Below are 17,096 nucleotides of genomic sequence, written 5' to 3'. Positions count from 1 at the left end.
TTTGATGCAAATTCCATGAGTTTTTAGTTATATTACTTGAATGCTATGAATGGAAGATTTCTCATGAAATTTTGCAAGACTTTGATGCAATTGTTTGGATGATTTCAGGGAAGAAGAGGCTAGGCAAGGAAGCAACAAAATCAATAAAGGAAGCTTGAATATCACATGTGGAGTTTAAGTTCCAGTTTAAGCTTAAACTGGAACTTAAACTACCAAGCCATATAATGCTGGAAATGGCGTTTAAGTTCCAATTTAAGCCTAAACTGGAGCTTAAACGCCAGAATCATGAAGGCTAAGAAATGCTGGAACTGGCGTTTAACCTCCAGTTTAACCTTAAACTGGAAGTTAAACGCCAGAATGAGAATTTCACCAGGAAGCATTTCCACGTTTAACCTCCAGTTTAACCTTAAACTGGAGGTTAAACGCCAGAAGTAAGAAAGGCACCAGGAGCATTTCCACGTTTAAGCTCCAGTTTAACCTTAAACTGGAGCTTAAACGTGTTCGAATATTTCTCTCCTCCAGGGTTGCTTTCTCATTTCCACGTTTAAGCTTCAGTTTAACCTTAAACTGAAGCTTAAACGTGTTCGACCCAATTGCTCCTCGAGGGTTGCTTTCTTCATTTCCACGTTTAAGCTTCAGTTTAACCTTAAACTGAAGCTTAAACGTGTTCGACATTTCACACTCCTGGGTTGCTTTCTTCCATTTCCACATTTAAGTTTCAGTTTAACCTTAAACTGAAACTTAAACTTCAACTTAAACGCCACTTTTTGAAAGGGGTTTCTGGGCCAAATATATTGAAGTTTAAGTTAGCATTTGAGCACAAACATTAACTTAAACGTATTATGGTATGAAACCCAATTGAATATCATGGTTTATGGGATTGGGCCTGAAGAATTGATGAGTCTGGAGCTTCAATTTGTTGAGTCTTGTGTCATTACTTGTTTATCACTAAGTTTGCTCAATGAATGTTACAGAATTGGATCACAGCCTCATCAGGATTATGGACCATAAACCCAAAGCAAAAGGAAATCAGGGAAAGGCCTCAAAGCCCAAGAAACACAACAGAAGCTCAATTTAGAAAGTGTATAAATAGGATAGAATTTAAGTTAGTAGAAAACTTTTTTTTACACACGGAGAACTTTGGATCATTTTCTTTTAGTTTTGTAATTGAATTCAGAGCTATGACTCACTAAACCCCTTTCATTGGGTTAGGGAGCTCTATTGTAATTCAGTGAATCAATAATAGTTTTATCTTCTTCTTCAATCTTTTCTCTTGAATTTTGTTAGAAAGCTTCTCGATCTAATTCCATTGGGTAGTTGTCTTGGGAAAGAAACTACCCATAATTAGAATCCTTCGGAACCTTGGGAAAGGAATGGAGGATTCATGCTAGAGAAGCTTTCTCACAGTGAATTGGATTGGGGTTTGGATGGATATTGTGACATGTAATCCTACCAAATTGTGGTTCATGAAACTGTGTGGTATAATCAGTGATCGAGCATCATCTCTTCTAATGAACATTTAAACCAAGGGATTGGGAATTTGTTTGTTTTTAGAGAGAATTGGTGAGCCAAGGGATTGGGATCCAATCATATAAGATTGCCAAGCAAAATTCAATGAATGCATTGGTTGAGGAAGGGATAAAAGTTGTTTTGATTCGGAGATCTCAATATCTCCTAACACCCAATGAACTCCCCATTCCTGATTTACCACTTTCTCTTTACATTCTGCAATTAAATTCATGCAATCACCCCCATCCCTTTTAATTTCAGCAATTTAGCTTCTCGCTCTTTAATTCATGCAATTTTACATTCCGCAATTCTCATCTAAATCTTGATTCCGCTCAACTAGAACATACTTCTAATCCGAATTGCTCACTCAACCAATCCTTGTGGGATTCGACCTCACTCTATTGTGAGTTTTTACTTGACGATAACCGGTGCACTTGCCGGAAGGAATTTTGCCGATCGTGCAATTTCCTAAATCGTAGCATATCAAGTTTATGCACATCAGAGGCCACAACCAAACTCTAAGTTTGGTGTTGAACTCCCATATCCAAACTCTAAGTTTGGTGTTGGAGAGTCTCAACAAAGCTCTGCACATCTGTGAGGCTCCATGAGAGCCCACTGTCAAGCTATTGACATTAAAGAAGCGCTTGTTGGGAGGCAACCCAATTTTTATTTATCTAACTATATTTTTCTTAGTTATATGTCTTTGTAGGTTCATGATCATGTGGAGTCACAAAATAAATATAAAAATTGAAAACGGAAACAAAAACAGCAGAAGAAAAATCACACCCTGGAGGAGCATCTGCCTGGCGTTCAAACGCCAGAACAGAGCATGGTTCTGGCGCTGAACGCCCAAAATGGGCAACATCCTGGCGCTGAACGCCCAGAAATGGCAACAAATGGTTGTTGAATGCCCAAAATGGGCACCAACCTGGCGCTAAACGCCCAGAGTTGTGTGCAAGGGCATTTTGCATGCCTAAATTGGTGCAGGGATGTAAATGCCTTGACACCTCAAGATCTGTGGACCCCACAGGATCATCTCAGGATCTGTGGACCCACAGGATCATCTCAGGATCTGTGAATCTCACAGGATTCCCACCCACCACTCACATCCACCACTCACATCCATACACACATCCCTCCATCTCCTCCATATCTTCTTCTTCTTCTATTCCTTCTTCTTTTGCTCGAGGGCGAGCAACATTCTAAGTTTGGTGTGGTAAAAAGCATAGCTTTTTTTGTTTTTTCCATAACCATTGATGGCACCTAAGGCCAGAGAAACCTCTAGAAAGAGGAAAGGGAAGACAAAAGCTTCCATCAAAGGTCTATAGCTCAGTGGTAGAACATTTGACTGCAAATCAACAGATCCCTGAGATACCTCAGGGGATACATTTTCTTCCACACAATTATTGGAAGCAACTAAGGGTGGAACATCAAGAGCACTCCATCATGCTTCATGAAATAAGAGAAGATCAAAAAGCAATGAGGGAGGAGCAATAAAGACAAGGAAGAGACATAGAAGAGCTCAAGGACATCATTGGTTCCTCAAGAAGGAAACGCCACCATCACTAAGGTGGATTCATTCCTTGTTCTTATTTCTTCTGTTTTTCGTTTTCTATGATATGTGCTTATCTATGTTTGTGACTTCATTACATGATCATCAATAGTAGTAACTATGTCTTAAAGTTATGAATGTCCTATGAATCCATCACCTCTCTTAAAAAAAATGTTTTAAATCAAAAGAACAAGAAATACATGAGTTTCGAATTTATCCTTGAACTTAGCTTAATTATATTGATGTGGTGACAATGCTTCTTGTTTTCTAAATGTATGCTTGAACAGTGCATATGTCTTTTGAAGTTGTTGTTTAAGAATGTTAAATATGTTGGCTCTTGAAAGAATGATGACTAGGAGACATGTTATTTGATAATCTGAAAAATCATAAAAATGATTCTTGAAGCAAGAAAAAGCAGCAAAGAACAAAGCTTGCAGAAAAAAAAAAAAGGTAGGCGAAAAAAAAAATAGAAAGAAAAAGCCAATAACCCTTAAAACCAAAAGGCAAGGGAAATAAAAAGGATCCAAAGGCTTTGAGCATCAGTGGATAGGAGGGCCTAAAGGAATAGAATCCTGATCTAAGCGGCTAAACCAAGTTGTCCCTAACCATGTGCTTGTGGCGTGTAGGTGTCAAGTGAAAACTTGAGACTGAGCGGTTAAAGTCAAGGTCCAAAGCAAAAAAAAAGAGTGTGCTTAAGAACCCTGGACACCTCTAATTGGGGACTTTAGCAAAGCTGAGTCACAATCTGAAAAGGTTCACCCAATTATGTGTCTGTGGCATTTATGTATCCGGTAGTAATACTGGAAAACAAAGTGCTTAGGGCCACGGCCAAGACTCATAAAGAAGCTGTGTTCAAGAATCATCAAACTGAACTAGGAGAATCAATAACACTATTCAAAATCTGAAGTTCCTATAGATGCCAATCATTCTGAACCTCAATGGATAAAGTGAGATGCCAAAACTATTCAAGAGGCAAAAAGCTATAAGTCCCGCTCATATGATTGAAGCCATGTTTCACTGACAGTTTGGAATTTATAGCATATTCTCTTCTTTTTATCCTATTTGATTTTCAGTTGCTTGGGGACAAGCAACAATTTAAGTTTGGTGTTGTGATGAGCGGATAATTTATACGCTTTTTGACATTGTTTTTAGTATGTTTTTAGTAGGATCTAGTTACTTTTAGAGATGTTTTCATTAGTTTTTATGTTAAATTCACATTTCTGGACTTTACTATGAGTTTGTGTGTTTTTCTGTGATTTCAGGTATTTTCTGACTGAAATTGAGGGACTTAAGCAAAAATCAGATTCAGAGGTTGAAGAAGGACTGCTGATGCTGTTGGATTCTGACCTCCCTGCACTCAAAGTGGATTTTCTGGAGCTACAGAACTCGAAATGGCGCGCTTCTAATTGTGTTGGAAAGTAGACATCCAGGGCTTTCCAGAAATATATAATAGTTCATACTTTGGCCAATAATAGATGACATAAACTGGCGTTCAACGCCAGCTTTCTACCCAAATCTGGCGTCCAGCGCCAGAAAAGGAGCCAAAACCAGAGTTGAACGCCCAAACTGGCACAAAAGCTGGCGTTCAACTCCAAGAAGGACCTCTACACGTGCAACACTCAAGCTCAGCCCAAACACACACCAAGTGGGCCCAGGAAGTGGATTTATGCATCAATTACTTACTCATGTAAACCCTAGTAGCTAGTTTATTATAAATAGGACCTTTTACTATTGTATTAGGTATCTTTGGTCTTAGTTTTAATCCATTGTTCATCTTAGGAGACTATTGATCACGTTTTAGGGGGTTGGCCATCTCGGCCATGCCTGGACCTTCACTTATGTATTTTTAACGGTAGAGTTTCTACACTCCATAGATTAAGGTGTGGAGCTCTGCTGTTCCTCAAAGATTAATGCAAAGTACTACTGTTTTCTATTCAATTCATCTTATTTCACTTCTAAGATATCCATTCACACCCAAGAACATGATGAAGGTGATGATTATGTGTGACGCTCATCACCATTCTCCCCTATGAACACGTGCCTGACAAACACCTCCATTCTACATGAAATAAGCTAGAATGAATATCTCTTAGATCTCCTAACCAGAATCTTCGTGGCGTAAGCTAGAATGATGGCAGCATTCAAGAGAATCTGGAAGGTCTAAACCTTGTCTGTGGTATTCCGAGTAGGATTCAATGAATGAATGACTGTGACGATCTCCAAACTCGCGATTGCAGGGCGTTAGTGACAGACGCAAAAGGATAGTAAATCCTATTCCAGCATGATCAAGAACCGACAGATGAATAGCCGTGCTGTGACAGGGTGCGTGAGCATATTATTCACTGAGAGGATAAGATAAAGCCATTGACAAGGGTGATGCCTCCAGACGATTAGCCGTGCCGTGACAGGGCATTGGATCATTTTCCCGAGAGATGACCGAAAGTAGCCATTGACAGTGGTGATGTATCACATAAAGCCAGCCATGGAAAGGAGTAAGACTGATTGGATGAAGATAGCAGGAAAGCAGAGGTTCAGAGGAACGAAAAGCATCTCCATTCGCTTATCTAAAATTCCTACCAATGATTTACATACGTACCTCTATCCCTATTCTATTATTTATTATTCGAAAACACCATTATCAATTTATATCTGCCTGACTGAGATTTACAAGGTGACCATAGCTTGCTTCATACCAACAATCTCCGTGGGATTCGACCCTTACTCACGTAAGGTATTATTTGGACGACCCAGTGCACTTGCAGGTTAGTTGTATCGAAGTTGTGAACCATGGTATTGGCACCATGTTCTTGGCGCCATTGCCAGGGAAAGAAAGAGCCATGAATTTTACATAATCAAAGTGTAATCACGATTGCGCGTACCAAGTTGCTCACGTTGCCAGGGATTGTTTGAGCCTGGACATCACAATTTCGTGCACCAGACACTTAGACACTAATGATCATATAGTAAAGACACAAACATAATTAAACATGAAGCATGGTAATCGAAAACAGAAAATAAATAGACAAGGAGATTAAGGAATGAGTCCACCTTAGTGAGGGTGGCGTCTTCCTCTTCTTGAAGAACAAATGGTGCTTTTGAGCTCCTCTATGTCTCTTCCTTGTCTTTGTTGCTCCTCCCTCATAGCTCTTTGATCTTCTGTAATTTCATGGAGGATGATGGAATGCTCTTGGTGCTCCACCCTTAGTTGTCCCATATTGGAACTTAATTCTCCTAGGGAGGTGTTGATTTGCTCCCAATAGTTTTGTGGAGGAAAGTGCATCCCCTGAGGCATCTCAGGGATTTCATGGTGAGGAATTTCCTCATACTCTTGTTGAGGTCCATGATCTCTTGTTTGCTCCATTCTTTTCTTAGTGATGGGCTTATCCTCTTCAATGAGGATGTCTTCCTCTATGTCAATTCCAACCGAATTGCAGAGGTGGCATATGAGGTGAGGAAAGGCTAACCTTGCCCAAGTGGAGGACTTGTCAGCCACCTTGTAAAGTTCTTGAGGTATAATCTCATGAACTTCCACCTCCTCTCCAATCATGATACTATGGATCATGATAGCTCGGTCTATAGTAACTTCAGACCGGTTACTAGTAGGAATAATTAAGCGTTGAATGAACTCTAGCCATCCCCTAGCCATTGGTTTGAGGTCATGCCTTCTTAGTTGAACCGGCTTGCCTCTTGAGTCAATTTTCCATTGAGCTCCTTCCTCACATATGTCTATGAGGACTTGGTCCAACCTTTGATCAAAGTTAACCCTTCTTGTGTAGGGGCGTGCGTTCTCTTCCATCATTGGCAAGTTGAACGCCAGCCTTACATTTTCCGGACTTAAATTTAAGTATTTCCCCCGAACCATGGTAAGCCAATGCTTTGGATTCGGGTTCACACTTTGATCATGGTTCCTAGTGATCCATGCGTTTGCATAGAACTCTTGAACCATTAGGATCCCGACTTGTTGAATGGGGTTGGTGAGAACTTTCCAACCTCTTCTTTAGATCTCAAGTCGGATGTCCGGATACTCATTCTTTTTGAGCTTGAAAGGAACCTCAAGGATCACTTTCTTCTTGGCCACAACTTCATAAAAGTGGTTTTGATGGACCTTTGAGATGAATCTCTCCATCTCTCATGGCTCAGAGGTGGAAGATATTGCCTTCCCTTTCCTCTTTCTTGAGGTTTCTCTGGCCTTAGGTGCCATTGATGGTTATGGAAAACAAAAAGCAATGCTTTTTACCACACCAAACTTAAAATATTTGCTCGTCCCCGAGCAAAAGAAGAAAGAAATAAGAAGGAGAAGAAGAGAAATGGAGGAGAGGGAGAGAGAGGTTGTTTCGGCCAAGGGGGAGAAGAGAGGTTTGTGTTGTGTGAAAATGAAGAAAGAATGAGGGGTTTATATAGGAGTGGAAGGAGGGTTAAGGTTCGGCCATTAGGGTTGGGTTTGGGAGAGAAAGTAGTTTGAATTTTGAAGGTAGGTGGGGTTTTTGGGGAAGAGAGGATGGATGTGAGTGGTGAAGAGGTGATGGAGAATAGTGATTGAGTTGATTGGTGAAGGGTATTTGGGGAAGAGAGTTATGAAAAGGTGTGAAAAGGAGAGAAGAAAAAGTGGGGGTCCTGTGGGGTCCACAGATCCTGAGGGGATCCTGTGGGGTCCACAGATCAAGTGGGGTTAAGGACTTAACATCTCTGCCCCAATTAGGCGTGTAAAATGCCCTTGCTGTGCAATCCTGGCGTTTAACGCTAGACTGCTACCTGTTTGTGGCGTTAAACACCCAAATGCAGCTTGTTTCTGGCGTTTAACGCCATGTAGATGCTTGGTTCTAGCGTTAAACGCTAGCTTGGTGCTTGTTTCTGGCGTTAAATGCCAGACAGATGCTTGTTTCTGGCGTTTAATGCCAGCATGCCTCTCCTCCAGGGTGTGCTATTTTTAATGCTATTTTTCATTCTGTTTTTGATTTTTTCATGGTTTTTGTGACTCCACATGATCATCAACCTAATAAAACATGAAATAACAAAGAGAAAATAAAATAGATATAATTAAATAATATTGGGTTGCCTCCCAACAAGCGCTTCTTTAATGTGAATAGCCTGACAGTGAGCTCTCATGGAGCCTCACAGATAATCAGAGCAAGGTTAGAACCTCCCAACACCAAACTTAGAGTTTGAATGTGGGGGTTCAACACTAAACTTAGTGTTTGGTTGTGGCCTCCCAACACCAAACTTAGAGTTTGACTATGGGGGCTTTGGTTGACTTTGCAGTGAGAGAAGCTCTTCATGCTTCCTCTCTATGGTTACAGAAGGAGATCCTTGAGTTTTAAACACAAGGTTGTCCTCATTCAGTTGAAGGACCAACTCTCCTCTGTCCACATCAATCACAGCTCTTGCTGTGGCTAGGAAGGGTCTTCCAAGGATGATGGATTCATCCTCTTCCTTCCTAGTGTCTAGGATTATGAAATTAGCAGGGATGTAAAGGCCTTCAACCTTTACTAGCATGTCCTCTACTAGTCCATAAACCTGTTTTCTTGAGTTGTCTGCCATCTCTAATGAGATTCTGGCAGCTTGCACCACAAAGATTCCCAGTTTCTCCATTACAGAGAGTGGCATAAGGTTTATCCCTGACCCAAGGTCACATAGAGCCTTCTCAAATGTCATGGTGCCTATGGTACAAGGTATTAAGAACTTTCTAGGATCCTGTTTCTTCTGAGGCAATGTCAGTTGATCCAGGTCACTCAGTTCATTGATGAGCAAGGGAGGTTCATCTTCCCAAGTATCATTACCAAATAACTTGGAATTCAGCTTCATGATTGCACCAAGGTACTTGGCAACTTGCTCTTCAGTAACATCCTCATTCTCTTCAGAAGAAGAATACTCATCAGAGCTCATGAAGGGTAGAAGGAGGTTCAATGGAATCTCTATGGTCTCTAATTGAGCCTCAGATTCTTTTGGTTCCTCAAAGGGAAACTCCTTATTGGTCACTAGACGTCCCAGGAGGTCTTCCTCACTAGGATTCACATCCTCCTCCTCCCTTGTAGGTTAGGCCATGATGGTTAAATCAATGGCCTTGCACTCTCTCTTTGGATTTTCTTCTGTATTGCTTGGGAGAGTACTAGGAGGAGTTTCAGTGACTCTTTTACTCAGATGGCCTACTTGTGCCTCCAAATTCCTATTGGAGGACCGTGTTTCATTCATGAAACTTACTGTGGCCTTAGATAGATCAGAGACTATATTTGCTGAGTGGATGATGGAAAAGGCTTGCTATTGCTAAACCTGTTTCTTCCACCATTATTAAAGCCTTGTTAAGGCTTTTGTTGATCCTTCCATGAGAAATTTGGATGATTTCTCCATGAGGGATTATAGGTGTTTCCATAGGGTTCACCCATGTAATTCACATCTGCTATTGCAGGGTTCTCAGGATCATAAGCTTCTTCTTCAGAAGATGCCTCTATAGTACTGTTGGATGATTCCTTCAATCCATTCAAACTCTGAGAGATCATATTGACTTGCTGAGTCAATATTTTGTTCTGAGCCAATATGGCATTCAGAGTATCAATTTCAAGAACTCCCTTCCTCATAGGCGTCCCATTACTCACAGGATTCCTTTCAAAAGTATACATGAACTGATTATTTGCAACCATGTCAATGAGTTCTTGAGCTTCTGCAGGCATTTTCTTAAGGTGAATGGATCCACCTACAGAGTGGTCCAATGACATCTTTGATAGCTCAGACAGACCATCATAGAATATATCCAGGATGGTCCATTCTAAAAGCATGTCAGAAGGACACTTTTTGGTCAGTTCTTTGTATCTCTCCCAAGCTTCATAGAGGGACTCACCTTCCTTTTGTTTGAAGGTTTGAACATCCACTCTAAGCTTGCTAAGCTTTTGAGGAGGAAAGAACTTGGCTAAGAAAGCCGTGACCAGCTTATCCCAAGAGTTCAGGCTATCCTTAGGTTGTAAGTCCAACCATATTCTAGCTCTGTCTCTTACAGCAAATGGGAAAAGCATAAGCATGTAGACCTCGGGATCAACCCCATTGGTCTTAATAGTATCACAGATCTGCAAGAATTCAGTTAAGAACTGAAAAGGATCTTCAGATGGAAGTCCATGAAACTTGCAGTTCTGTTGCATCAGAGAAACTAATTGAGGTTTAAGCTCAAAGTTGTTTGCTCCAATGGCAGGGATTGAGATGCTTCTTCCATGTAAATTGGAATTTGGTGCAATAAAGTCACCAAGCATCTTCCTTGCATTGTTATTATTTTCAGCCATGTCTCCTTCCTTTTCGAAAATTTCTGTCAGATTTTCTCCAGAGAGTTTAGCTTTAGCTTCCCTTAGCTTCCTCTTCAGAGTCCTTTCAAGTTCAAGATCGGCTTCAACAAGAATGTTCTTATCTTTATTCCTACTCATATGAAAAAGAAGAGAACACAAAAGAAAATATAGAATCCTCTATGTCACAGTATAGAGATTCCTTATGCAAGTATAAGAAGAGAAGAATGTAAGAAGGAGAAGAGGAAAAATTCGAACACAGAGAGGGGGATGGGGTTCGAATTTTTGGGTGGAGGAGAAGTGTTAGTAGATGAATAAATAAATAGAAGGAGGTGAGGAAGAGAAGAATTCGAAAATTTAAACAAAATAAAATAAAAATATTTTAAAATTAAAGTTAAGATTCAAAAATTAAAATTGAAATCAAATTAAATTGAAACAAAACAATTAGTTAATTAAAAAGGAAATTTGAGAAAGAGGGAAGAGATTTTCGAAAATTGGAGAGGGAGTTAGTTAGGTAGTTTTGAAAAAGATAAGAATCAAATAAAAAGTAAAGTGGTTAATTGAAAAAGATTTGAAAATCAAATTTGAAAAGATAAAAAGTTAGAAAAGATTTTGAAATTAAATTTTGAAAAAGATGTGATTGAAATTTAATTTGAAAAAGATTTTAAAAAGATTTGATTTTGAAAATTAAAGTTGATTACTTGACTAATAAGAAACAAAAAGATTTGATTTTAAAATTTAAAGATTGAACCTTTCTTATTAGGCAAGTAACAAACTTAATATTTTTGAATCAATCACATTAATTGTTAGCATTGAATTCGAAAATATGGAATAAAAATAATAAGAAAAAGATTTTGAAAATAAGAAAAAGATTTTGAAAAAGATTTTGAAAATAATAAACTTAATATTTTGAATCAATCACATAAAAATAAGAAAAAGATTTTGAAAATTAATTTGAAATGTTCGAAAATATGAAAGAAAAATTGAAAAAGATCTGATTTTTGAAAAAAATAGAATTTTTAAATTGAAAATTTGATTTGACTCATAAGAAACAACTAAATTTTAAAAAGTTTTGAAAAAGTCAACTCAAATTTTCGAAAATTTATGAGTGAAAAAGGGAAAGATATTTTTTTTATTTTTGAATTTTAATAAGGAAAGAGAAAAACATCAAAAAGACTCAACGCATGAAAATTTTGGATCAAAACACATGATGCATGCAAGAACACTATGAATGTCAAGATGAACACCAAGAACACTTTGAATGCCAAGACGAACACCAAGAACTTATTTTTAAAAACTTTGAAGAAGAGAAAAACATGCAAGACACCAAACTTAAAGATTTTTAATATTTTGACACTAACAAATTAAAAATGCATATGAAAAACAAGAAAAGACACAAAACAAGAAATTTTAAAGATCAAACAAGAAGACTCACCAAGAACAACTTGAAGATCATGAAGAACAAATGCATGAGTTTTTCGAAAATTTTAAGAAAAATTAAAAAGATGCAATTGACACCAAACTTAAAATTTGACACAAGACTAAAACAAAAAACACAATATTTTTGGTTTTTTTTTTTTTGAAAATTATTTTGGGAAGAACGAAAAAGAAGAAATTTTTTTTGTATTTTTCGAAAATAAGAAATAAAAAGCTTAAAATTAAAATAAAATTACGTAATCTGAGCAACAAGATGAACCGTCAGTTGTCCAAACTCGAACAATCCCCGGCAACGGCGCCAAAAACTTGGTATGCGAAATCATGATCTTCAACAATGGCGCCAATGGCTTGGTGCTCTCAAATGTGAATCACACTTAGTCACAATTCCGTACAACTAACCAGCAAGTGCACTGGGTCGTCCAAGTAATAAACCTTACGTGAGTAAGGGTCGATCCCACGGAGATTGTCGGCTTGAAGCAAGCTATGGTCACCTTGTAAATCTCAGTCAGGCGGATTCAGATAGTTATGGAGATTTGATAATTAAAACATAATTGAAATATAAACTAGGATAGAGATACTTATGTAATTCATTGGTGAGAATTTCAAATAAGCGTATAGAGATGCCTTTCATTCCTCTGAACCTCTGCTTTCCTGCTGTCTTCATCCAATCATTCCTACTCCTTTCCATGGCAAGCTTTATGTAGGGCATCACCGTTGTCAATGGCTACATCCTATCCTCTCTGTGAAAATGGTCCAATGCGCTGTCACTGCATGGCTAATCATCTGTCGGTTCTCGATCATACTGGAATAGGATTTACTATCCTTTTGCGTCTATCACTACGCCCAGCACTCGCGAGTTTGAAGCTCGTCACAGCCATCCCTTCCCAGATCCTACTCGGAATATCACAGACAAGTTTTAGACTTTCCAGATCTCAAGAATGGCCGTCCATCGGTTCTAACTTATACCACAAAGATTCTAAAATTTCGGACTCGGTCCTCTGTATTAGATATCTAAGAGATACTCATTCTAGCTTGTTTGCATGTAGAACGGAAGTGTTTGTCAGGCACGCGTTCATAGGTGAGAATGATGATGAGCGTCACATAATCATCACATTCATCATGTTCTTGGGTGCGAATGGATATCTTAGAGAAGGAATAAGTTTGAATTGAATAGAAAAACAATAGTACTTTGTATTAATTCATGAGGAACAGCAGAGCTCCACACCTTAATCTATGGATTGTAGAAACTCTACCGTTGAAAATACATAAGTGATAAGGTCCAGGCATGGCCGAATGCCCAGCCCCCTAAACGTGATCAAAGGATCAAAAGATAGTCCAAAGATGTAAATACAATAGTAAAAAGTCCTATTTATACTAAACTAGTTACTAGGGTTTACAGAAATGAGTAAATGATGCAGAAATCTACTTCTGGGACCCACTTGATGTGTGATTGGGCTGAGCATTGAGCTTTACACGTGTAGAGGCTTCTCTTGGAGTTGAACGCCAGTTTGTAACCTGTTTCTGGCGTTTAACTCCACTTTGCAACCTGTTTCTGGCGTTTAACTCTAGAATGCAGCATGGAACTGGCGTTCAATGCCAGTTTGTGTCATCTAAACTTGAACAAAGTATAAACTATTATATATTTTTGGAAAGCCCTGGATGTCTAATTTCCAACGCAATTAAGATCACACCATTTGGAGTTATGTAGCTCCAGAAAATCCACTTTGAGTGCAGAAAGGTCAGAATCTAGCAGCATCTGCAGTCCTTCTTCAACCTCTGAATCTGATTTTTGCTCAGCTCCCTCAATTTCAGCCAGAAAATACCTGAAATCACAGAAAAACACACAAACACATAGTAAAGTCCAGAAATGTGAATTTAAATTAAAAATTAATAAAAATATACTAAAAACTAACTAAATCATACTGAAAACTATGTAAAAATAATGCCAAAAAGCGTATAAATTATCCGCTCATCAGCCAGCTTTTATGCCAGTTTGGGCGTTTAACTCCAGCTTTTATGCCAGTTCTGGCATTTTGACACCAGAATTTCTACATTGACTTGGAACGCCGATTTGGGCCATCAAATCTCGAGCAAAGTATGAACTATTATATATTGCTGGAAAGTCCAGGATGTCTACTTTCCAACGCAATTGAGAGCACGCCAATTGAGCTTCTGTAGCTCCAGAAAATCAACTTCAAGTGCAGGGAGGTCAGAATCCAACAGCATCTGCAGTCCTTTTTCAGCCTCTAAATCAGATTTTTGCTCAGGTCCCTCAATTTCAGCCAGAAAATACCTGAAATCACAGAAAAAGACACAAACTCATAGTAAAATCCAGAAAAGTTAATTTTAATTAAAAACTAATAAAAATATAATAAAAACTAACTAAAACATACTAAAAGCATACTAAAAACAATTTCAAAAAGTGTATAAATTATCCGCTCATCAAGGGTGAAACAAAATAAAGATCACAATTATAGATAAGCAAACACACAAGAATAAAATAATTATGGTTAAATAATGTAACCATGTAATTAAGCTCAAATCTCTCAGGTTGTGTGTTCTTAGCTTTTTTTAAACTATGTTCCAAATACAACTTCAAACAAGTTTACACAACGATTTTGATTTAAATTAGTGAATTTTTTCAAAAAGTAGGGTCTTAGAAGAAACTTATTATTTTCAATCAAGTAGAACATGCATGTGAATAACCTATTTCTATGCAATCTATCTTATTATACAAAAGAAAATTTGACTAAATATCCTATTTTATTGGTGTTTTAAGGAAAAGAAATTACCTCCGGAGGTCAGGTACTGACCGACCTCCACACACTTAAGGCTTTGCACCGTCCTCGGTGCCATCCGTCAAGAACAGAGGGGGACTGGTAGCAGCATCTCCACCATCGGGACCGTCATGGCTCCCTGTGCTGGTAAATGAGGTGGATTCCGAGGTGTCTGGGTCTTTGTAGTTTCCTAAAAGTAGCTCCTTGAGATATGTGAATCGGCGCTTGTTACGGCGCTCTCTTATCTTTGCTTTGTGTTCCTGCCGATCCAACCTTTCAAGTATCTGATGGAGCAGTTTGTTTGTTGTAGGTGCTTGTGGTGTTGAAGGAGGAATGTCTTCAGCCGGTTCTGTAGGCTGGCTTGTAGTGGCTGCTGGTGGTCTGATATATTTCCCGTTAGGGACATACTGATCATCTCGGGGAAGGAAGGCTTTGGTGTCCCCAGCTCTGTAGGAGACTCCGGCTGCTGAGACGAGATCTAAAACCAAGGCGGGAAAAGGTAAGTTTCCCGCTATCTGTATGTGTCCCATTGCATTCCGGATGTGTCTTGGTAAGTTTAGGTGTTGGTCTGTAAGGATACACTAGAGTAAAACAGCCAGGTCTGCAGTAAAGGAGGACTTGTGAGTGCTCGGAAATACATAATGGGACATGATTTGTGCCCATACTCGAGCCTCCAAGGTAAGTGCAGAAGCTGAGATCCCTTTTGGTCGGGATCGATGATATCCGTAGATCCATCTGCTGCCAGGTTGTGCTATAATTCTGAGAACGGTGTCCCAGTCAAATTGGTATGTCTGGCGCTTGAGTGAGGCTTCTTGGAATGCGTCCAATCCTTCTAGAGCAGGGGGAAGATCTAAAGCTTGTTGAATGGCCTCTTCAGTTATGGGGACTTGCTTCTGATGGACATAGACAGACTGCATGGTTGGCATGTAAAAGTTGGAGTAGAATTCTACTACCCATGAGAGATTAACCTGCCGTGGCTGTCTTCGTAGAAATTCCCATTGTCTTCGTTTAATTTGCGGCTCAACAAATTAAGCAATGCAGGTTGGGAGGATAAGAAGGTATTCATTGTTGTAATTCCTCTCTGCCAGGATGGGAAACATCTGCTCACAGTAGCGGTTAGGAAACCGCGCAGTGTCCTTTGCTGGAAAAGCTTTTTCTTTTTCATCGACCTTGATGATCCTCTTGATTCTTTTTGTTGAGGGCTTTACTGCTGTTGAAGGTGGCTCTGCCACTAATGCTCTTTTTGTTCCTCTCCTTGCTGTTGGTTTGGGGGTAACTTTCTCTTTTCCTCTCTTGGTGGCCATCCTGAAAAAGGTAGGAGAAAGTAATGTGTAAAGTGAAGGGTTCGAGCAAGGGAGCAAATATTATGAGTGGTAATCAATGCACGGTAAAGAGGGATGTCGTTAACACATGGTCTACACTACATGTGAAAAGTTCATCATAGGTAAGATAGTACGTGCATGTGATGACAAATAAATGCAAGATGTTTATTGGCATGCCGACAAAGGCATGAGTAGCATAGATCAAGCATTCAATGTCCAAGTTAGATTACCAAGTCTTTCAAACTAATAACCTGTTTGTATTGACAATTAAATTAAATTAATAAAATATAAAAGGGGTTTTGTGAAAAGCAGGCATTAAGGTAGTATGATAACATGAAGGTAGTCCATGATGCCATACAGGCTTTTTCACAAACACAAAGCATGCATGGTAAATATGTTTTTGAAAATATGAAGTAGACATGCAAGTAACCCTTTAAAGATTGATAAGAATTGTCAAACAAATCCATGATAATCCACAAGCAAAATATAGAAAATAAAGACTGAAATAAATTTTCAACACCAATTAAAAGGAATTAAAAGAAAGAAGAATAAGGGGAAATATAGATAATGAAGGTGAAAAGAAAAATTTAAAACATAAATAAAATTGATAAGGGAAAGTAAAAAGTAAAGAAAGAAAGAAAAGAACCTTGATGATGGGTGTGAAAAATAAGGATGGAGAAGGTAAAAAGTGAGAATGAATAGAGAAGGAAGAAGGGGGAAGAAAGAAATAACAAAGGAAAAGAAAAATAAGGATTTGGGAGAAGAAAAGATAAGATATTTTGGCTGATCTGAGTATTCTGTGCGCTACATGTGACGCGGACGCGTGGGTCACGCGGTCGCGTGACTTGAATTGTGCGAATGGCGCGAGAGGAGCCGCGCGTTCGAGCGACTCTCTGTTTCAAACTCTTTTTGCCAAATTTTTTAGGGTGACACGATAGTGTGGTTGACGCGATCGCGTGAATGGTGATGTTTTGAAAACGACGCGACCGCATGGGCATGCGGTCACGTGATGTAGCTGGTGCTTCTAGCATCAGTCCAGCCCAACTCCATTGCAACATGCTGCCATACACTGATTTACGTCGAATTTTTAGGGTCACGCATTCACGTGGGTGACGCGAACGCGTGGGAGGTTTATTTTCCAAATGACACAGCCGCGTGGGCGACACAGACGCGTGGGCATATTTGTGCCTAAGGCGCGCCTCCAGCCATGCTTTCGCGTGACTTACTGGTCAACTTC

General features: G+C 39.1%; 1 non-coding gene and 1 pseudogene across 1 annotated transcript; one reads left to right on the top strand and one right to left on the bottom strand.

Moving 5' to 3' along the window:
* The window catches only part of LOC148555485 (uncharacterized), a 64,708-nt pseudogene extending 48,867 nt beyond the window's left edge, over positions 1-15,841 (bottom strand).
* On the top strand, positions 9,826-9,933 carry LOC148555486 (small nucleolar RNA R71). Its single transcript, XR_015886936.1, has one exon. It is a non-coding gene; the product is annotated as a small nucleolar RNA R71 (small nucleolar RNA).
* Positions 15,842-17,096: the final 1,255 nt, after the last annotated feature.

The sequence above is a fragment of the Arachis ipaensis genome, chromosome B6, assembly GCF_059453495.1.
Source record: "Arachis ipaensis isolate K30076 ecotype BB chromosome B6, ASM5945349v1, whole genome shotgun sequence".
Lineage (NCBI taxonomy): Eukaryota > Viridiplantae > Streptophyta > Magnoliopsida > Fabales > Fabaceae > Arachis > Arachis ipaensis.
Note: the sequence above shows the minus strand (reverse complement) of the source record. Positions and strands in the feature narration are given on the sequence as shown.